Genomic DNA, 15,126 nt, shown 5'->3' on the forward strand with positions numbered 1-15,126 from the left:
AAATTATAATATTATTCAGTTTTTTCCTCCATTGGAAATTCTGCAATTCCATGATTCTCCCTGCAGCTAAAGGGAAGATTCCCAGAGCTTTTAAAAGGGAGGTTCGGGCCATTTTTGTTATCATCCTCTTTGCCACTGCCTCCTACCCTTTTGCATTAAAGTTTGCTCTTCGTTTCTCCTGCCTAAAGTTTGCAGATTGCAGCCAGAATAATGTGGGAACAATGTGGGCAGAGGCAGCACCCTGGTGTTGCAAAGTTAAGATAAACTCCTAACGCCTAATCTTGTGCAGAACAAGGCATTCTTTATCTAATTTGCAAAAGCGGAAGGAGAAGAACGCAGAAAACAAGAGCTACCCATCCCTTCGGGTCATTTTGGCTTCCCAAATTTTTTTTGCAACTCTAAAATATCCTTTTTGGGGAGAGGCGACCAGAACCCTACGCAGGTAGAGGAAGCCAGAGGAAAAGCAGGCAGAAGCTCAACACAGACTTAAAGGAATGGGGGGCAGTCTTTTTTCCCCACAACCCTTGACCCTGTTGCAGGAATTTATGTATAGGTTGGGGGTGTTGCCCCTCCAGCAGATATCAAGCACATGCAGCCCACTACCAAAACCAGCACAATCGCTTCTGTGACTTTGGTGATTTGCCCCCACAAAACATTCTCATCACAGTTTCTTCCTATCTATTCAAAGGGCCTTTGCTGCACGATACCAAATGTAAGAATTCACTGATAAATGTATCTCTGTACTGGCTCACTGGGAAAACTTCAGAAATCCATATAGACAGGTGAGCTCATCTACTCAGCAGCCCCTCTGCTTGAGTGATAATCCCTGGCATCCTGATACCTGGGTGCCATTCCAGAAATAACAAACCCAGATGAAGACAAAAGGGTGGAATTAACTTTGCTGGCAAACAGGGAAATGTAAATATCTTTTTTGTTTCACTTGATGGGTGTTTGGTGGAGGACAAGGAGAACCATGGGGCAGGGTCCAGGATGGTCAGATTATTGCCACCAGTCCTCCTCTTTAATGATGTAACCATGATGTATTAGTGATGTAGTTTGGGGGGGTGTAAGATGGGAATTAGGGATGTCGGTGGCGCTGTGGGTTAAACCCCAGAGCCTAGGACTTGCCGATCAGAACGTCGGTGGTTCGAATCCCCTCGACGGGGTAAGCTCCTGTTGCTCGGTCCCTGCTCCTGCCAACCTAGCAGTTCGAAAGCACATCAAAGTGCAAGTAGATAAATAGGTACCACTCCGATGGGAAGGTAAACGGTGTTTCTGTGCACTGCTCTGGTTCGCCAGAAGCGGCTTAGTCCTGCTGGCCACATGACCCAGAAGCTGTACACCGGCTCCCTCGGCCAGTAAAGCGAGATGAGCTCCGCAAACCCAGAATTGTTCACGACTGGACCTAATGGTCAGGGGTCCCTTTACCTTTACCTAACATGGGGATTAGCAGCTAATAAAAGTTTGGGTTCTCTTTTGTTCGGGGCTTCCATCTTGTTCCACCTTGTGGCAGGTGGGAGTCCGGTCCCGAGAGTCTTCAATGAAGACCAAGCCTACTGGCTGCTGTTTTGGTCTGGGATTCCTGGCTGGGGTCCTTGTTTTTTGTCCAAGGGAGCCCTCGGATTTCTCAGTTAACAACCCAAAGAGCAGCTGCCCGTGGGAAGCGTGGGTCCTGTCTCATAGCTCCTATTTCCAAATTGTTGTTGTTGTTGAGTCGTTTTAATCGTGTCCGCCTCTTCGTGACCCCCTGGACCAGAGCACGCCAGGCACTCCTGTCTTCCACTGCCTCCCACAGTTTGGTCAAACTCATGCTGGTAGCTTCGAGAACACTGTCCCACCATCTCGTCCTCTGTCGTCCCCTTCTCCTTGTGCCCTCCATCTTTCCCAACATCAGGGTCTTTTCCAGGGAGTCTTCTCCTCATGAGGTGGCCAAAGTCTTGAAGTCTCAGCTTCAGGATCTGTCCTTCCAGTGAGCACTCAGGGCTGATTTCCTTCAGAATGGAGAGGTTGGATCTTCTTGCAGTCCATGGGACTCTCCAGAGTCTCCTCCAGCACCAGAATTCAAAAGCATCCATTCTTTGGCGATCAGCCTTCTTGATGGTCCAGCTCTCACTTCCATACATCACTACTGGGAAAACCATAGCTTTAACTAGACGGACCTTTGTTGGCAAGGTGGTGTCTCTGCTTTTTAAGATGCTGTCTAGGTTTGCCATTGCTTTTCTCCCAAGAAGCAGGCATCTTTTAATTTTGTGGCTGCTGTCACCATCTGCAGTGATCATGGAGCCCAAATAGGCAACATCAGCTCTGACCCACAGGGGGAGGCATAACACTACAAGATACTGGAAGGAAACGTCTTTCCATTTAACAGGATGGATGGAGGGTTTATTTCAAAGGCTGCAGCTTTGGTTGAGGTGCAAGGAGGGGACGCCTTCGTTGTAGGTCAGCCAGAAATTCAACAGGTGCGGTTTCCCCCAGGCCGACTTTTCCTTGCCACGAAACCTTTATCCAAAGGCGCTTGATATAAGACGGCACAAATGTTGGTGCTGTGTATGCGCTGTGTGTGAATCTTCCTGGGCCAGCTGGTGGAGACGCGCTTATTTTACCGTAATTTTCGCTCCAAAACACGCACTTTTTTGCTCCTAGAAAGTAAGGGAAAATGCCTGTGCGTGTTAAGGAGCGAATGCACTCGACTGGATCCATGGCTGCCGTCAGTCAAGCAAAGCAAGCTTTGCTTGCTTTACAGCCAGGAGGAGGGGGAGGAGCCGAGGAGGGAGGGAGGGAAGGAGAGCCATGGCAGCAAAGCGGGCAGCAGCCGCTTACACGCGAGGAGGAACAGACGGGAGCCATAGGGAGCCGGAAAAGCGCCGCGTAGCCAGCAACAGCTGCTGCAGCCTCAGCTAGCAACGCTCTCTAAACGGAGCAATGAGGCTGCAGAGGGACGGCGGGGCACAGGAGGGCTCTGAGCCACGAGCGCAGTGAAAACCAGTAAAAAAGTTTTTAAAAAGGCTGCTGGGGACAGGAGGGCACGGGATGAGGGAGAGAGGGAAATTACGATTCTCCCAGCGTCTCAGCTGATCCGCTGAGCAGGACTTGGGTTGCAGGGGATTCGCCATTAGCTGCGTAAAGCAGCAAAGAGGGAGAGAAGGAGCAAAGTGGGAGAGGAAAGGAGCTGCTTACACTGCTGTAAGTGGCTGCTGTCTGGTTGGCTCCTTTAAAGCAACAGTGCTCTTTCCCTCCCCCCTCCCCTCTCAGCTCGCCGAAAAGCTCCTTTTCCACACACCCCACTCGAGCTCCTTCTCCCCTTAAATCCCTCTCCTGCATCATTAGCCACATCCTTTTCCACACACCCCAAGCGTGTTCCTTCTCCCCTTAAATCCCTCTCCTGCATCATTAGCCACATCCTTCTCCACCCACCCCACGCGTGTTCCTTCTCCCCTTTAACCGCTCGCCTGCATCATTAGCCACATCCTTCTCTACACACCCCACGCGTGTTCCTTCTCCCCTTAAATCCCTCTCCTGCATCATTAGCCACATCCTTCTCCACCCACCCCACGCGTGTTCCTTCTCCCCTTTAACCGCTCGCCTGCATCATTAGCCACATCCTTCTCTACACACCCCATGCGTGTTCCTTCTCCCCTTAAATCCCTCTCCTGCATCATTAGCCACATCCTTCTCTACACACCCCACGCGTGTTCCTTCTCCCCTTTAACCGCTTGCCTGCATCATTAGCCACATCCTTCTCTACACACCCCACGCATGCTCCTTGTCCCTTGAATGCTTTTCCTTCCCTCCCTACTTAAAACGTGGTTACAAAGCACGGATCCACATGGATCCTCAGGATTTTTGCACTGGGTCACCCCAGGTTCACCATCAGATCACATAAAATGTCCATGGCTACAGCCTGCACCAAAAAAATCACGCACCCACTGTTTCATGGGGCTGCAATGGCGCAAAAACGTGGTTACAAAGCATGGATCCACATGGATCCACAGGATTTTTGCATTGGGCTACCCCAAACTCACCGTCAGATCACGTTTGTGGCCACAGCATGAACCACAAAAATCATACATCCACTGTTTTGTTTAGAATATTTTTTTCTTGCTTTCCTCCTCTAAAAACTACGTGCGTGTTATGGTCAGGTGCGTGTTATAGAGCGAAAAATACGGTAATTGCTAGCGCTTCCCTTTTCATTCATTTATTCATTTGTTAAGAAAGGGTGAGTGGGGGGCTTGTTCTGCGGGATCTGATTTCTTTCCGCGGGGCCTGTAAGACAGAGTTGTTCCGCTTGGCCTTTGGCTTGGAATCAATTTGATTCCCTCCCCCTATTTATTTATTTATTTATTTACTGGTATAACCTGCCTATCTGGCTGGGTTTCCCCAGCCACTCCAAGCGGCTTCCAACCGAATATTAAAAACAATACAGCATCGAGCATTCACTTGGGACAACACCATTATCCAAGGAGCTGGGTCCTATAACCTCTCTCTGTAAATACTGAATAAAAACGGACCGTAAGAAACCTTCGCTTGTCTTTATACAGTGGTACCTCGGGTTAAGTACTTAATTTGTTCCGGAGGTCCGTTCTTAACCTGAAACTGTTCTTAACCTGAAGCACCACTTTAGCTAATGGGGCCTCCTGCTGCTGCCGTGCCGCTGGAGCCCGATTTCTGTTCTCACCCTGAAGCAAAGTTCTTAACCTGAAGCACTATTTCTGGGTTAGCGGAGTCTGTAACCTGAAGCATCTGTAACCCAAGGTACCACTGTACTTTCCTGGGCAACCAGCCGGGAGCCGCTGAGAGCATCCTGGCAGCCCCTAGGTCGGCACCGGACCCTGAAACCCCAGGGCCTGGGATGCTCCTGAACTGGCCGCCCTATCCATGTGTCACGTTCTGTACAGCACCTAGCACACCGGTACATTTTTAGTGTCCGCTGTACCAGGAGGTCAGCTGGCCTGCTTCCTAGATCAGCCTGGCTGGAGCCCAGTTCCTCTGGACGTTTGAGGTGTTAACGGAGAAATCTGAGGGTTCCCTTGGACAAAAAACAAGGACCCCAGCCAGGAATACCAGAGCAAAACAGCAGCCAGTAGGCTTGGTCTTTATTAAGACTATTGCAACAGGACTCCCACCTGCCACCAGGTGGAACAAGATGGAAGCCCCAGACAAAAGAGAACCCAAACTTTTATTAGCTGCTAATCCCCATGTTACACCCCCCCAAAACTACATCATGGTGACATCATGAAAGAGGAGGTCTGGGGGCAGTAATCTGAGCATCCTGGACCCTGCCCCATGGTTCCCCTTGCCCTCCACCAAACACCCATCAAGTGTAACAAAAGAGATATTTACATTTCCCTGTTTCCCAGCCAAGTGAATCCCACCCTTTTGTCTTCATCTGGGTTTGTTATTTGTGGGCACACGCGCTAAACCCTGTCTGTGGTGCCCACCCCTTTACCCCAGATGATGAGACAAGAGTCCAGATTATGGGTTCAAATTGGCCACAACTTTATTGAGCTTCAGAAGTGGGAAACTTGGCAGGTGCCTTGGCAGGTAACCCTCCCAGCCCGCCTGGCTGAGAATATGCAGGCAGATAAGGCCCAGTGAGAGGGGACTGCAAAGCGCAAACTTACACATCATGCCCTTCCACCGACCTCGTCCGGGGAGTTTGACCTACATGCCGCTGCTCTAGGGCCAGGGACTCCCAGTTTGCCCTTTAACGGGCCCTGCAAGCACCGCCGCACGGGGAGGAAGCATGAATGCACCCCCCCAACTTGATGTAAGACTAAAAGATACCTTGCCAAGGCCTCAAACCGCCAAAGTTGTGACAAAATGCATTAAAGGCGAAACCTGCCAATGCAGGGAAAATTCCTTCCCGGTTCTGAATACAGCAACCATCTTACGACCGCAGCAGCGCCCGCTCACCTGGAACGCAAAATATTAGCCTGTAAGGAAAAGAATCATTAACTTGGTGACCGCTGACCTAGGATGAAATTATGGAGGCAAGAAATTATTAATTTGAGGGAGGGTGGATGGGTGATCCGGAAGGAAGAATAGCAATAGCTTGGACAAAGGGGTCAGCCTCTTTTCTTTTGGCCTTAGGTCCACCCCTGGCCGGCCATGCGTTGTCCTCCCTGGCCGAGGGCAGGTCAAAGGCCGGCTCAAGCAGGTGGCACCCGCCCAGATGAGTGGCACCCGCCCAGGTGAGCCCCGCTTGGTGCCGCAAACCCCGCCCACCTGTGGGAAAGGGAGGGCGGATATTCTGGAATGGCTACCTGTCTGGCACTCAGGTATCAGGATGCCAGGGATTATCACTCAGGTAGAGGGGCTGCTGAGGAGCTGAGCTCACAGGTCTACAGTGGTACCTCGGGTTACATACGCTTCAGGTTACAGACTCCGCTAACCCAGAAATAGTGCTTCAGGTTAAGAACGTTGCTTCAGGATGAGAACAGAAATCGTGCTCCGGCGGCACGACGGCAGCAGGAGGCCCCATTAGCTAAAGTGGTGCTTCAGGTTAAGAACAGTTTCAGGTTAAGTACGGACCTCCGGAACGAATTAAGTACTTAACCTGAGGTACCACTGTATATGAATTTCTGAAATTTGCCCAGTGAGCCAGTACAGAGATACATTTATCAGTCAATTCTTACATTTGGTATTCTGCAGCAGAGGCCCTTTGAATAGATAGGAAGAAACTGTGATGGGGTGTTTTGTGGGGGCAAATCACAAAAGTCACAAAAGCGATTGTGCTGATTTTGGTAGTGGGCTGCGTGTGCATGATATCTGCTGGAGGGGCAACACCCCCCAACCTATACATAAATTCCTGCAACAGAGGCAAGTCGGGGGGGGGGGGCGAGACCTTGCCCAAACAGACACAAACACACACGCCTCGTGCTCCTTCCTTGAGTCCCGCAGCCGCAGGAAACAGCTGCCCAGGCCTCTCTCCAAGCCAGCAGAACCGCCTTCTCCTCTGGTGAGTCATGCCAGGGCAGAACGGGCCGCCAGCGCCCATCGTCACCCTGGCACGAGGCCCTTTTCCTTCCTGTTCATCTCACTTGTTCTGTGTAAGCGCCGTCGCGGTTTCATCGGGGCGGACACACACAAAAAATCACCTTTTGCAGAAATGGTTTCCAGACATGGAAGTCACGTCAAGGCGCGAATCGTTTCAAAGCGGTGGAAATCCACGAATGGGGTGACTCCAGTGGCGGATTTACATATAAGCAAAGCAAGCTATAGCTTAGGGCCCCGTTCTTTTGGGGGCTCCCCCCAAAATATACTTCTTCTTAATTGTATTTCACTATTAATATACTAAGGGACGCGGGTGGCTTTTCATGCTGGTAGCTTCGAGAACACTGTCCCACCATCTCGTCCTCCGTCGTCCCCTTCTCCTTGCGTCCTCCATCTTTCCCAACATCAGGGTCTTTTCCAGGGAGTCTTCTCTTCTCATGAGGTGGCCAAAGTCTTGGAGCCTCAGCTTCAGGATCCGTCCTTCCAGTGAGCACTCAGGGCTGATTTCCTTCAGAATGGAGAGGTTTGATCTTCTTGCAGTCCATGGGACTCTCCAGAGTCTCCTCCAGCACCAGAATTCAAAAGCATCCATTCTTTGGCGATCAGCCTTCTTGATGGTCCAGCTCTCACTTCCATACATCACCACTGGGGAAACCAGAGCTTTAACTATACGGACCTTTGTTGGCAAGGTGATGTCTGTGCTTTTTAAGATGCTGCCTAGGTTTGTCATTGCTTTTCTCCCAAGAAGCAGGCGTCTTTTAATTTCGTGGCTGCTGTCACTATCTGCAGTGATCATGGAGCCCAAGAAAGTAAAATCTCTCACTGCCTCCATTTCTTCCCCTTCTATTTGCCAGGAGGTGATGGGACCAGTGGCCATGATCTTCGTTTTTTATGCAGGGATTTATGATATGCAAAACGAACCACGGAAAGAGAAGAAGGGAAGTCGGTGATATTTTAAGGTTGTCTACATGAATATTTTGAATTGTGAAGCAGAAAATTCAATAACAATTATATACACACACACACACACACACAAATATATATATGATTTGCCAATGTTGTGATTGTGGTGCCTGCGTTGTCGTGGTGTGTCAGGGGCTAGGAGGATAACAGATCGGGACCTCATCCTTTCCCTCCCCTTCCAAATCCTTTCTCCGCAGGAAGTGGGTTGCTGCGGCGCAGCACTAAAAATATCCCAGCAGGAAAAATGACTGCAGGCGTCCGGCAGGAATCTGAACAAAAGGGCCAGAGGCTGCTTCCCTTGCCTCAGACCTCCTGCACCGCGTGGGTGGAAGTGAGAGACAGCGGGGCTGTAGCGCAAAAAGGCCAGGAGGCCCCATCCGAGGCCTTAATCCAGCCTTCGCCATCCGGGTGCCCTGAAACTACAACTCCCAGCCGCCCAAGGCAGCCTGTGGCCGCATCTACACCATACTTTAAAAATAAACAAATTATTAACTATTTTCACATAACAAATTATTCCAACAATTGTATTTCCCCCCCTCCCTCCACACTTGACTTTCCTCAGTTCCTCTTTCTGATTTGTTAACATATATTGTTCTCTGCATATTACAAAAATGTAAAAACCTCTAAATTATCCATCTGTTGTGTTAACAAATAAATGTGTGTATGTTTCTTCAAAACCTGCCAAGGAGTCCAATTCGTTTTGTTGTTTCTTTAAATAAGAGTCGGACACGACTAAACAACAACAAATATACTTCTTCTTAATTGTATTTCACTATTAATATACATCTTCGTAATTGTATTTCAGTTCAATGATTACTTTGATAAAATACATATTTTGCTATGTGCAAATGGCTTTAGATACCTATTAGATCCATAAATTGTTGTTGTTGTTTAGTCGTTTAGTCGTGTCCGACTCTTCGTGTCCCCCTGGACCAGAGCAGGCCAGGCCCTCCTGTCTTCCACTGCCTCCCGCAGTTTGGTCAGACTCATGCTGGTAGCTTCGAGAACACTGTCCCACCATCTCGTCCTCTGTCGTCCCCTTCTCCTTGGGCCCTCCATCTTTCCCAACATCAGGGTCTTTACCAGGGAGTCTTCTCTTCTCATGAGGTGGCCAAAGTCTTGGAGTCTCAGCTTCAGGATCTGTCCTTCCAGTGAGCACTCAGGGCTGATTTCCTTCAGAATGGAGAGGTTTGATCTTCTTGCAGTCCATGGGACTCTCAAGAGTCTCCTCCAGCACCAGAATTCAAAAGCATCAATTCTTTGGCGATCAGCCTTCTTGATGGTCCAGCTCTCACTTCCATACATCACTACTGGGACAACCATAGCTTTAACTATAGGGACCTTTGTTGGCAAGGTGATGTCTCTGCTTTTTAAGATGCTGTCTAGGTTTGTCATTGCTTTTCTCCCAAGAAGCAGGCATCTTTTAATTTCGTGGCTGCTGTCACCATCCATAAATTCCCATATAGCATATATTCGATACAAAAAAGAACAGCAACAATTTGTTGTTGACAAAGGACAGCTGGACATATAAAGGGCCCCATTACCTTCAGTAGCTGAGGGCCTCATCAAACCTAAATCCAGCCCTGGGTTGAATAGTAGTGCTGCCATACGCCTGGGTTTTTCCGGACATGTCCAGGAATCGGGCCGTCATTTCACATCCGGGCGGATTTGTCCAGATATTTACTTTTGGGGAAATGCCAACCCTAGGAATAGGGGGTATCCCATCAACTCTCAATGGACACAGGTGGCGCTGTGGATTAAACCACAGAGCCTAGGGCTTGCCGATCAGAAGGTCGGCGGTTCAAATCCCCGCAATGACGGGGTGAGCTCCCATTGCTTGGTCCTGCTCCTGCCAACCTAGCAGTTCGAAAGCACGTCAAAGTGCAAGTAGATAAATAGGTACCACTCCGGCGGGAAGGTAAACGGCGTTTCCGTGCGCTGCTCTGGTTCGCCAGAAGCGGCTTAGTCATGCTGGCCACATGACCCGGAAGCTGTACACCGGCTCCCTCGGCCAAAAAAGCGAGATGAGCTCCGCAAACCCAGAATCGTTCACGACTGGACCTCATGGTCAGGGGTCCCTTTACCTTTACATCAATTCTCAGCACCTTCAACAAACTACATATCCCAGAATTCTCTGGGGGGAGAAGAGCTGCAGATGTTTAAAGGTGTGTCACAGTGCTTTGAGTGCGAACCCCTCGCACGAGCAAAATTCAAGCTGGCTGGAGCCTCTTCCAGAAGGGCCACTTCTGAGCAAGTGACTCACCCGACTTTCCTGCCAAGCCGGGTGTGGTGGGTTCAGGAACAATAGGAGGGATTTTTGGAGCAGAATGTATGGGGCACAGGAGAGAGGACTGAAGTTGAAAAGTATCTGGTGTGGGGTGCTGGGGTGTGGATCGGGGCTCCACAGGGCTTTTTTCTGGGGGTGTGGGAGCTGCTTCGAGGCTGGACTACTGCCATGCGCTCTATGTGGGGCTTCCCTCGCGCTTGATCCTGAAGCTGCGGTTAGAGCAGGATGCTGCAGAACGATTGCTGACAGCAGGGAGGCCTTGTCGGCGTATGGCAGCTGTGCTCAGAGACCAGCACCGGCTGCCGATTCCTGCTGGGCCAAACTCACCTCCTGCCTGTTTCCATGAGACTTGCACAGGAGAGGTTGAATCCTGACAAGACAGAAGTACTGATTTGGGAGACAGCGGGCGGGCGGGTGTGGAGGACTCCCTGGTCCTGAATGGGGCAACTGTGCCCCTGAAGGACCAGGTGCGCAGCCTGGGAGTCATTTTGGACTCACTGCTGTCCATGGAGGGGCAGGTCAGTTCTGTGTCCAGGGCAGCTGTCTCCCAGCTCCATCTGGTACACAGGATGAGACCCTATCTGCCTGCGGACTGTCTGGCCAGAGTGGTGCATGCTCTGGTTATCTCCCGCTTGGACTACTGCCATGTGCTCTACATGGGGCTACCTTTGAAGGTGAGCCGGAAACTGCAATTAATCCAGAATGCGGCAGCCAGACTGGGGACTGGGAGCGGCTTCCGAGACCACATAACACCGGTCCTGAGAGATCTGCATTGGCTCCCAGTACGTTTCCGAGCAAAATTCAAAGTGTTGGTGCTGACCTTGAAAGCCCTAAACGGCCTCTGTCCTGTATACCTGAAGGAGCGTCTCCACCCCCACCGTTCTACCCAGACACTGAGGTCCAGCACAGAGGTTCCCTCACTGAGAGAATCCAAGTTACAGGGAACCAGGCAGAGGGCCTTCTCGGTAGTGGCGCCCGCCCTGTGGAACTCCCTTCCACCAGATGTCAAAGACCACAACAACTACCAGACTTTTAGAAGACATATGAAGGCAGCCCTGTTTAGGGAAGCTTTTAATGTTTGATGTATTACAGTATTTTAATTTTTTTTTTTGGAAGCCGCCCAGAGTGGCTGGGGAATAAATGTTCCCAGATGGGCAGGGTATAAATAATAAATGTTTATTATTATTAGAGACCCCCAGCCTGCTGGGCCCAACTCTGCCACGACCCACAATTTTCTGCCTGCAGAAACTTTATGCGCAGACCTGCCTATCCAAAAGGTAACCTAGCAAACCCGCCCGGAACTTGGCAGCCGTTCTGGAGTACAGTTTTTTAATCCTTATTTGTCCCTGAGCGGAGAGTTTCCGGGAGAAAACGCGTAATGCACACATCCGTCCCTGGTGGAGGGAGAACCCAGCACCAGGAAAACCTCTACCAAAACAGGATAGACTCCCGGTATCCGTAGTAAAAGTTTGCTTAATCCCGGCACCTTTGATATGAAAAAAACGGCAGCGGGGGGCAAAAAGTCGCCTTCCTGTGAAGGATGAGCAAATTGTGACTTCGAAACCCCTTGTCTACCCTCTGCAAAGGGAAAGTGTAGAGGCACATTCTGGATCTGAGACTTGGGGCAACTCCCACCCCATCCATGTGCAGCTCCCCCAAGGGAGGGAAAATGGGATGGTTTGGCGCACGAGACGGTGGTACAGATTCATCTCCAGGATGCAGCTGCCATGAGAGGCTTTGTTAGGCCAGGAAACAGAGCAGGGTGGGTTCCCTTAACCATTCTTTTTTCGGAGAAAGCAGAAGTCTTTCGGATGGGCAGAAAGTTGGGCTTGCAGCTGGCTTGGGCGCTGCTGAGTTTGTGTGTGTGTGTGTGTGTTTGGCCACTGGCGCATGCAAGGAACGCCGTACTCGGAGCGCCAGCTGCCGCCAAAGCAGGCCCTATCTGCGTTATACTGCGGTGGGTTTAGTGGGGAGCAGGTCAGTCTGGATGATGCCCTGGGTTCCCTTCCCATTCTTGCAGCCCGAGAGCGGAGGTCGGCTGTGGAACTCGCTGCCACTGGAGGCAGGGAGTGCTGGCAACCTCAGACTTGCCTAAGAGGACTAGCCCTTATCCAAAATGGCGCTGGCCAGCCTGCTGGAGCCGCAGCTGCCCGTGAACAGGGCCGGGTTTGAGTTCTGACTCCCTGCGCTTGGCAACTGTGGTGGGGGCGGCCATGGGGCGGAGGCCCAGGCCTCGGGGATGCCCCTGCCTCTGGTGGCCCCTTGTCCCGGTGTCTACATTGCTTCTCAGACGGTCAAGAAGGTCATTGAGATTAACCCTTACCTACTGGGCACCATAGGGATGCGGGTGGCGCTGTGGGTTAGACCACAGAGCCTAGGACTTGCCAATTAGAAGGTCGGCGGTTCGAATCCCCGTGACGGGGTGAGCGCCCGTTGCTCTGTCCCTGCTCCTGCCAACCTAGCAGTTCGAAAGCATGTCAAAGTGCAAGGAGATAAATAGGCACTGCTCCGGCGGGAAGGTAAACGGCGTTTCCGTGCGCTGCTCTGGTTTGCCAGAAGCGGCTTAGTCATGCTGGCCACATGACCCGGAAGCTGTACCCCAGCTCCCTTGGCCAATAAAGCGAGATGAGCGCTGCAACCCCAGAGTTGGCCACGACTGGACCTAATGTTCAGGGGTCCCTTTACCTTTTTACTGGGCACCATGGCTGGTGGTAGGGACGCGGGTGGCGCTGTGGGTAAAACCTCAGTGCCTAGGACTTGCCGATCGTATGGTCGGCGGTTCGAATCCCTGCGGCGGGGTGAGCTCCCGTCTTTCGGTCCCTGCTCCTGCCAACCTAGCAGTTCGAAAGCACTCTTAAGTGCAAGTAGATAAATAGGTACCGCTTTATAGCAGGAAGGTAAACGGCGTTTCTGTGTGCTGCGCTGGTGCTGGCTCGCCAGAGCAGCTTTGTCACGCTGGCCACGTGACCCGGAAGTGTCTCTGGACAGCGCTGGCCCCCGGGCTTTTGAGTGAGATGGGCGCACAACCCTAGAGTCGGACACGACTGGCCCGTACGGGCAGGGGTACCTTTACCTTTATGGCTGGTGGTGCAGCCGATTGCAGCTTCTGGGAGCGCTGCTGGCACGGCAGTGTCGCATCTATGAACTCCGCAACAAGGAGCAGATATTGGTGGCTGCTGCCTCAAAGCTGTTGGCCAACAAGGGAATGGGGCTCTCTATGGGTACCATGATCTGTGGCTGCCACAAGCGAGGGCCAGGCCTTTATTATGTGGCCAGTGAAGGGAAGCGCATCTCGGGCAAAGTTTTCTCGGTGGGCTCCGGTTCCGTCTACGCCGTGGCTACTCTAACGATATCACCATCAAAGAAGCCTGCGATCTGGCCCATCACGCCATCTAGGTAAAGTAAAAGTAAAGGGATCCCTGACCATTAGGTCCAGTCGTGGCCGACTCTGGGGTTGCGGCGCTCATCTTGCTTTATTGGCCGAGGGAGCCAGCATTTGTTTGCAGACAGTTTTTCCGGGTCATGTGGCCAGCATGACTAAGCCGCTTCTGGCGAACCAGAGCAGCGTACGGAAACGCCATTTACCTTCCCACCGGAGCGGTACCTATTTATCTAGTTGCACTTTGACGTGCTTTTGAACTGATCGGCAAGTCCTAGGCTCTGTGGTTTAACCCACAGCGCCACCCGCGCCATCTACCAGGCTACATACTGTGATGCCTACTCTGGGGGCACAGTCAACCTCTACTACGTACGCCAGGATGGCTGGATCCGTGTCTCCAGCGATGACGTGTCCAAACTGCATGAACTACCGTATTTTTCGCTCTATAAGACGCACTTTTCCCCTCCTAAAAAGTAAGGGGAAAGGTGTGTGTGTCTTATGGAGCGAATGCAGGCGGGAGGCTCTGCTCAGCGCTCCCTTTAAAGAGCCACGTGGAGCGTGTTTGCGGCTCTTCGGGGCTTTTCCCTGAGGAGGGAGAAGGGGAAAGACCCCAAAAGCCACACACACTCTCTGCTCGCTCTTTAAAGGGAGCGTGGCTCTTGGGGGAGCCTTAGCCGCGCGAAGCCTCTCCCGGGCAAGGATCTTTTGGGGGGGGGGGGAGTATGCCTATTTAAAGTGGTATAATACCCCTTTAAGGGACGCGGGTGGTGCTGTGGGTAAAACCTCAGTGCCTAGGACTTGCCAATCGCATGGTCGGCGGTTTGAATCCCCGTGCCGGGGTGCGCTCCCGTCGTTTGGTCCCAGTGCCTGCCAACCTAGCAGTTCGAAAGCACCCCCGGGTGCAAGTAGATAAATAGGGACCGCTTACCAGCGGGAAGGTAAACGGCGTTCCGTGTGCTGCGCTGGCTCACCAGATGCAGCTTGTCACGCTGGCCACGTGACCCAGAAGTGTCTGCGGACAGCGCTGGCTCCTGGCCTCTAGAGTGAGATGAGCGCACAACCCCAGAGTCTGGCAAGACTGGCCCGTACGGGCAGGGGTACCTTTACCTTTACTAATATCCCTTTAAATGTGTAGTGCATATGGGGCCAGGGTCTCTCCCCGCTCAGAGACTTGGGTATGTGTAAGGTAAAGGTAAAGGGACCCCTGACCATTAGGTCCAGTCGTGGCCAACTCTGGGGTTGCGGCGCTCATCTTGCTTTATTGGCCGAGGGAGCTGGCGTCCAGCTTCCGGGTCATGTGGCCAGCATGACTAAGCCGCTTCTGGCGAACCAGAGCAGCGCACGGAAACGCCATTTACCTTCCCGCTGGAGTGGTACCTATTTATCTACTTGCACTTCATGCTTTCAAACTGCTAGGTTGGCGGGAGCAGGGACCGAGCAACGGGAGCTCACCCCGTCGCGGGGATTCAAACTGCCGACCTTCTGATCGGCAAGTCCTAGGCTC

General features: G+C 51.8%; 1 pseudogene; it reads left to right on the forward strand.

Moving 5' to 3' along the window:
- Positions 1-12,359: 12,359 nt before the first annotated feature.
- Positions 12,360-14,099, forward strand: LOC144325215 (proteasome subunit beta type-5 pseudogene; annotated as a pseudogene).
- Positions 14,100-15,126: the final 1,027 nt, after the last annotated feature.

Source organism: Podarcis muralis, chromosome 13, assembly GCF_964188315.1.
Source record: "Podarcis muralis chromosome 13, rPodMur119.hap1.1, whole genome shotgun sequence".
Lineage (NCBI taxonomy): Eukaryota > Metazoa > Chordata > Lepidosauria > Squamata > Lacertidae > Podarcis > Podarcis muralis.